The following is an 8,301-nucleotide window of genomic DNA, read 5'->3' as shown; positions in this document are numbered from 1 at the left end:
TTTTTTCCCCTTTTCCTCTTTTTGTGAGTGTGTATGTGTATGCTTCTGTGTGAGATTTTGTCTGTATAGCTTTGCTTCCACCATTTGTCCTAGGGTTCTACCCGTCTGTTTTTTTTTCTTCTTTTTTAATAATTTTTTTCTTAATAATTAATTTTAATAACTTTATTTTACTTTATCCTCTTCCTTTCTTCCTTCCTTCCTTCCTTCCTTCCTTCTTTTCTTTCTTTCTTTCCTTTCTTTCCTTTCTTCCTTCCTTCCTTCCCTCCCTCCTTTAGACGAATCATCCCAAATTGAGGAGGTGGACTTTGAGAGCAAGATTTATGATTTTTTCCCCTTTTCCTCTTTTTGTGAGTGTATATGTGCATTTTTCTGTGTGAGATTTTGTCTATATAGCTTTGCTTCCACCATTTGTCCTAAGCTTCTAGCCGTCCGTTTTTTTTCTTAATAATTATTTTTTAAATTAATAACTTTATAAATTTTACTTTATTTTATTTTACTTTATCTTCTGTCTTTCTTACTTTTTTCCTTCCTTCCCTCCTTCCTTACTTCCTTCCTTCTTCCCACCATCCCTCCCTCCTTTCTTTCTTTCTTTCCTTCCTTCCTTCTCTCCTTTCCTTTTCTTCTTTCTTCCTTTCTTTCTTTCTTCCTTCCTTTCGTCCTTCCTTCCCTCCTTTCTTTCTTTCTTTCTACTTCTACTAATTCTTTCTCTGTACTTTTTCTCCCTTTTATTCTGAACTGTGTGGAAGAAAGGCTCTTGGTGCTCAGCCAGGAGTCAGTGCTGTGCCTCTGATGTGGGAGAGCCAACTTCAGGACACTGGTCCACAAGAGACCTCCCAGCTTCACATAATATCAAACGGTGAAAACCTCCCAGAGATCTCCACCTCAACACTAGCACCCAGCTTCACTCAAGGACCAGCACGCTACGGTGCTGGACACGCTATGCCAAACAACTAGCAAAACAGGAACACAACCCCACCCATTAGCTGAGAGGCTGCCTAAAATCATAATAAGTCCACAGACACCCCAAAACACACCACCAGACGTGGACCTGCCCACCAGAAAGACAAGACCCAGCCTCATCCACCAAAACACAGGCACTAGTCCCCTCCACCAGGAAGCCTACACAACCCACTGAACCAACCTTAGCCACTGGGGACAGACATCAAAAACAACGGGAACTACGAACCTGCAGCCTGCAAAAAGGAGACCCCCAAACACAGTAAGATAAGCAAAATGAGAAGACAGAGAAACACACAGCAGACGAAGGAGCAAGATAAAAACCCACCAGACCTAACAAATGAAGAGGAAATAGGCAGTCTGCCTGAAAAAGAATTCAGAATAATGAGAGTAAAGATGATCCAAAGTCTTGGAAATGGAATAGACAAAATGCAAGAAACATTTAAGAAGGACCTCGAAGAACTAAAGATGAAATAAACAATGATGAACACCACAATAAATGAAATTAAAAATACTCTAGAAGGGATCAATAGCAGAATAACTGAGGCAGAAGAACGGATAAGTGACCTGGAAGATAAAATAGTGGAAATAACTACTGCAGAGCAGAATAAAGAAAAAAGTATGAAAGAACTGAAGACAGTCTCAGAGACCTCTGGGACAACAATAAATGCACCAACATTCAAATTGTAGGGGTTCCAGAAGAAAAAGAGAAAAAGAAAGGGACTGAGAAAATATTTGAAGAGATTATAGTTGAAAACTTCCCTAATATGGGAAAGGAAATAGTGAATCAAGTCCAGGAAGCACAGAGAGTCCCGTACAGGATAAATACAAGGAGAAATACACCAAGACACATATTAATCAAACTGTCAAAAATTAAATATAAAGAAAGCATATTAAAAGCAGCAAGGGAAAAACAACAAATAACACACAAAGGAATCCCCGTAAGGTTAACAGCTGATCTCTCAGCAGAAACTCTGCAAGCTAGACGGCAGTAGCAGGACATACTGAAAGTGATGGAGGGGAAAAACCTGCAACCAAGATTACTCTACCCAGCAAGGATCTCATTCAGATTTGATGGAGAAATTAAAACCTTTACAGACAAGCAAAAGCTGAGAGAGTTCAGCGCAACCAAACCAGCTTTACAACAAATGCTAAAGGAACTGCTCTAGGCAAGAAACAAAGAGAAGGAAAAGACCTACAATAACAAACCCAAAACAATTTAGAAAATGGGAACAGGAACATACATATCGATAATTACCTTAAATGTAAATGGACTAAATGCTCCCACCAAAAGACACAGATTGGCTGAATGGATACAAAAACAAGACCCATATATATGCTGTCTACAAGAGACCCACATCAGACCTAGAGACACATACAGACTGAAAGTAAGGGGATGGAAAAAGATATTCCATGCAAATGGAAACCAAAAGAAAGCTGGAGTAGCAATTCTCATGTCAGACAAAACAGACTTTAAAATAAAGACTATTAGAAGAGACAAAGAAGGACACTACATAATGATCAAGGGATCGATCCAAGAAGAAGATATAACAATTGTAAATATGTATGCACCCAACATAGGAGCACCTCAATACACAAGGCAAATACTAACAGCCATAAAAGGGGAAATCGACAGTAACACATTTATAGTAGGGGACGTTAACACCCCACTTTCACCAATGGACAGATCATCCAAAATGAAAATAAATAAGGAAAAACACAAGCTTTAAATGATACATTAAACAAGTTGGACTTAATTGATATTTATAGGACATTTCATCCAAAAACAACAGAATACACATTTTTCTCAAGTGCTCATGGAACATTCTCCAGGATAGATCATATCTTGGGTCACAAATCAAGCCTTGGTAAATTTAAGAAAATTGAAATTGTATCAAGTATCTTCTCTGACCACAACGCTATGAGACTAGATATCAATTACAGGAAAAGATCTGTAAAAAAAATACAAACACATGGAAGCTAAACAATACACTACTTAATGACCAAGTGATGACTGAAGAAATCAAAGAGGAAATTTAAAAATACCTAGAAAGAAATGACAATGGAGACACGACGACCCAAAACCTATGGGATGCAGCAAAAGAAGTTCTAAGAGGGAAGTGTACAGCAATACAAGCCCACCTTAAGAAACAGGAAACATCTCGAATAAACAACCTAACCTTGCGCCTAAAGCAATTAGAGAAAGAAGAACAAAAAAACCCCAAAGTTAGCAGAAGGAAAGAAATCATAAAAATCAGTTCAGAAATAAGTGAAAAAGCAATGAAGGAAACGATAGCAAAGATCAATAAAACTAAAAGCTGGTTCTTTGAGAAGATAAACAAAATAGATAAACCATTAGCCAGACTCATCCAGAAAAAGAGGGAGAAGACTCACATCAACAGAATCAGAAATGAAAAAGGAGAAGGAACAGCTGACACTGCAGAGATACAAAGGATCATGGGAGATGACTACAAGCAACTCTATGCCAATCAAATGGACAACCTGGAAGAAATGGACAAATTCTTAGAAATGCACAACCTGCCAAGACTGAATCAGGAAGAAACAGAAAATATGAACAGACCAATCACAAGCACTGAAATTGAAACTGTGATTAAAAATCTTCCAACTATAAAAAGCCCAGGACCAGATGGCTTCACGGGCGAATTCTATGAAACATTTAGACAAGAGCTAACAGCTATCCTTCTCAAACTCTTCCAAAAAATAGCAGAGGGAGGAACACTCCCGAACTCATTCTACGAGGCCACCATCACCCTGATACCAAAACCAGACAAGGATGTCACAAAGAAAGAAAACTACAGGCCAATATCACTGATGAACATAGATGCAAAAATCCTCAACACAATACTAGCAAACAGAATCCAACAGCACATTAAACGGATCATACACCATGATCAAGTGGGGTTTATTCCAGGAATGCAAGGATTCTTCAATATACGCAAATCAATCAATGTGATAAACCATATTAACAAACTGAAGGAGAAAAACCATATGATCATCTGAATAGATGCAGAGAAAGCTTTTGACAAAATTCAACACCCATTTACAATAAAAACCCTGCAGAAAGTAGGCATAAAGGGAACTTTCCTCAACATAACAAAGGCCATATATGACAAACCCACAGCCAACATCGTCCTCAATGGTGAAAAACTGAAAGCATTTCCACTAAGATCAGGAACAAGACAAAGTTGCCCACACTCACCACTCTTATTCAATATCGTTTTGGAAGTTTTAGCCACAGCATTCAGAGAAGAAAAGGAAATAAAAGGAATCCAAATCGGAAAAGAAGAAGTAAAGCTGTCACTGTTTGCAGATGACATGATACTATACATAGAGAATCCTAAAGATGCTACCAGAAAACTACTAGAGCTAATCAATGAATTTGGTAAAGTAGCAGGATACAAAATTAATGCACAGAAATCTCTGGCATTCCTATACACTAATGATGAAAAATCTGAAAGTGAAATCAAGAAAAAACTCACATTTACCATTGCAACAAAAAGAATAAAATATCTAAGAATAAATCTACCTAAGGAGACAAAAGACCTGTATGCAGAAAATTATAAGACACTGATGAAAGAAATTAAAGATGATACAAATAGATGGAGAGATATACCATGTTCTTGGATTGGAAGAATCAACATTGTGAAAATGACTCTACTACCCAAAGCAATCTATAGATTCAATGCAATCCCTAACAAACTACCAGCGGCATTTTTCACAGAACTAGAACAAAACATTTCACAATTTGTATGGAAGCACAAAAGACCCCGAATAGCCAAAGCAATCTTGAGAACAAAAAATGGAGCTGGAAGAATCAGGCTCCCTGACTTCAGACTACACTACAAAGCTACAGTAATCAAGACAGTATGGTACTGGCACAAAAACAGAAAGATAGATCAATGGAATAGGATAGAAAGCCCAGAGATAAACCCATGCACATATGGTCACCTTATCTTTGATAAAGGTGGCAGGAATATACAGTGGAGAAAGGACAGCCTCTTCAATAAGTGGTGCTGGGAAAATTGGATAGGTACATGTAAAAGTATGAGATTAGATCACTCCCTAACACCATACACAAAAATAAGCTCAAAATGGATTAAAGACCTAAATGTAAGGCCAGAAACTATCAAACTCTTAGAGGAAAACATAGGCAGAACACTCTATGACATAAATCACAGCAAGATCCTTCTTGACCCATCTCCTAGAGTAATGGAGATAAAAACAAAAATAAACAAATGGGACCTAATGAAACTTCAAAGCTTTTGCACAGCAAAGGAAACCATAAACAAGACCAAAAGACAGCCCTCAGAATGGGAGAAAATATTTGCAAATGAATCAACTGACAAAGGATTAATCTCTAAAATTTACAGGCAGCTCATGCAGCTCAATAACAAAAAAATAAACAACCCAATCCAAAAATGGGCAGAAGACCTAAATAGACATTTCTCCAAAGAAGATATACAGACTGCCAACAAACACATGAAAGAATGCTCAACATCATTAATCATTAGAGAAATGCAAATCAAAACTACAATGAGATATCATCTCACACCAGTCAGAATGGCCATCATCAAAAAATCTAGAAACAATAAATGCTGGAGAGGGTGTGGAGAAAAGGGAACACTCTTGCACTGCTGGTGGGAATGTGAATTGGTACAGCCACTATGGAGAACAGTATGGAGGTTCCTTAAAAAACTACAAATAGAACTACCATATGACCCAGCCATGCCACTACTGGGCATATACCCTGAGAAAACCATAATTCAAAAATAGTCATGTACCAAAATGTTCATTGCAGCTCTATTTACAATAGCCCAGAGATGGAAACAACCTAACTGCCCATCATCAGATAAACGGATAAAGAAGATTTGGCACGTATATGCAATGGAATATTACTCAGCCATAAAAAGAAACGAAATTGAGCTATTTGTAATGAGGTGGATGGACCTAGAGTCTGTCACACAGAGTGAAGTAAGTCAGAAAGAGAAAGACAAATACCGTATATGCTAACACATATATATGGAATTTAAGAAAAAAAAAAAACATGTCATGAAGAACCTAGGGTTAAGACAGGAATAAAGACACAGACCTACTGGAGAACGGACTTGAGGATATGGGGAGGGGGAAGGGTGAGCTGTGACAAAGCGAGAGAGAGGCATGGACATATATACACTATCAAACGTAAGGTAGATAGCTAGTGGGAAGCAGCCGCATAGCACAGGGAGATCAGCTCAGTGCTCTGTGACCACCTAGAGGGGTGGGATAGGGAGGTTGGGAGGGAGGGAGATGCAAGAGGGAAGAGATATGGGAACATATGTATATGTATAACTGATTCACTTTGTTATAAAGCAGAAACTAACACAGCATTGTAAAGCAGTTATATCCCAATAAAGATGTTAAAAAAAAAAAAAAAGACCCCCCCTGCCAATGCAGGGGACACGGGTTTGATCCCTGGCCCAGGAAATCCCACGTGCAACGGAGCAACTAAGCCCTGCACCACGACTACTGAGCCTGCACTCGAGAGCCCGCCAGCCACAACTACTGAAGCCCGTGCGCCCACAGCCGGTGCTCTGCAACAAGAGAAGCCACCGCTATTAGAAGCCCACGCATGGCAATGAAGAGTAGCCCCCGCTCGCCGCAACTAGAGAGAGACTGCACACAGCAACGAAGACCCAAGGCAGCCAAAAAAAAGTGCGTTCCCAGGTGATTCTAAAGGAGAAGCACCACATATTGTGAGAAGGTGTTGACTTTTAAGAGTGGTGAGCAGACCGGCCGGAGCAGGTCCGGGGTCAGGCGGCGGTGCCCCTGGGCCCGGCCATGGTGCAGGCCTGGTACACGGAGAAGTCGGGCGACAACCCGCAGTGGCCCCACCGCGGGGAGCCTGGGCGCCCGGTCGCCCTGGAGCAGCTGCACGGTCTTGGGGTCCTTAACTGGAAGCTGGATGCTGACAAATATGAGAATGATCCAGAATTAGAAAAGATCCGAAAAGAGAGAAACTACTCCTGGATGGACATGATAACCATATGCAAAGACAAACTACCAAATTACGAAGAAAAGATTAAGATGTTTTATGAGGAGTATTTACACCTGGATGATGAGATTCGCTACATCCTGGACGGCAGTGGGTACTTTGATGTGAGGGATCAAGAGGACAGTTACAATCAAGACTTTAAATTTTAACAGAAAAACTTACACATTGCTTTTTTTCAGTTAACAATTCTGAGATTCAATTATACCTAATTCATTATAATCATAGAAAAACCCTAAATTAACCTCATATTTGAAGGGTAGTTTGCTTTAAGTACTTTTTTGTTTAAACTGGATTAAAAACCTTTATGTGAAAAAAAAAAAAAGTGTGGAGAGTATATATTTTTGCCACCAGAGGAAACCAATGGTTTTCTTTCCTTCTTAAAGTTAACTTTTCTATATATTGAACTTCTACTCAATCTACTATTATTAATTTCATGTCAGCCAAGTATACAAGTCAGGGTGTTCCAGAGATAGAACCAATAGACCATATATAGATATACAGAAGGAGATTCATTACAAGGGATTGGCTCACACAATTATGGAGGATAAGAAGTCCCACAGTTGGCTGTCTACAAGCTGGAGGTCCAGGAAACCAAGTGGTGTACGTCCAGTCCAAACCAAAAGGCCTGAGGACCTGGGAGAGCCAATGGTAGAACTCCTATTCAGAGTCCAAAGGCCCAAGAACCATGAGCCCCAATGTCCAAGGACAGGAAAAGATGGTGTCCCAGCTCAAGCAGAGAGCAAATTTGCCCTTCCTTTGCCTTTTTGTTCTATCCAGGCCCTCAGTGGATTGGATGATGCCCACCTACATCGGTGAGGGTGATCTTCCTTGGTCTATGAAATCAAACGCTAATGTCTTCCAAAAACACAGACACACCCACAATGTTTTACCAGCTATATGGGCATCCCTTAGCCCACTCAAGTTAACTCCTAAAATTAAGCATCACACCAAGTGATCATCTGATTTTACTGTGTCTTCATTGTATCCACTGTAATTTTGTGTGTGTGTGGGGGGGGGGGTTTAAGATGGCTGGAATGTGATTTGGCCCATTTTTTTCCTTTTTCAAAACTTGGGTTCAGAGTTGAGCTAATGATTATCCTCAGTTTGGGCCACATATTTATCATGAGTCCATGTAAGTCCCCTTTTTTCGTATTTTTTAAAAAAAATTTTTTCTCTTTAATCCTCATAACCTAGTCTCCTTCTGTTCCCCTTCTCTACCTTTGGCAATGATTCTGAATCTTTAAATGTGTAGTTGTCCTTTGGTATCTGCAGGTTCCCGGAGCCCCCTTCAG

The 8,301-nt window shown here is 39.6% G+C and overlaps 1 pseudogene; it reads left to right on the top strand.

The window, feature by feature from the left end:
- The first annotated feature begins 6,795 nt into the window (after positions 1-6,795).
- On the top strand, positions 6,796-7,158 carry LOC103089988 (1,2-dihydroxy-3-keto-5-methylthiopentene dioxygenase pseudogene; annotated as a pseudogene).
- The last annotated feature ends 1,143 nt before the right edge of the window (positions 7,159-8,301 follow it).

The sequence above is a fragment of the Lipotes vexillifer genome, unplaced genomic scaffold (genome assembly GCF_000442215.2).
Source record: "Lipotes vexillifer unplaced genomic scaffold, Lipotes_vexillifer_v1.1 scaffold1020, whole genome shotgun sequence".
In the NCBI taxonomy this organism is placed as follows: domain Eukaryota; kingdom Metazoa; phylum Chordata; class Mammalia; order Artiodactyla; family Lipotidae; genus Lipotes; species Lipotes vexillifer.
Note: the sequence above shows the minus strand (reverse complement) of the source record. Positions and strands in the feature narration are given on the sequence as shown.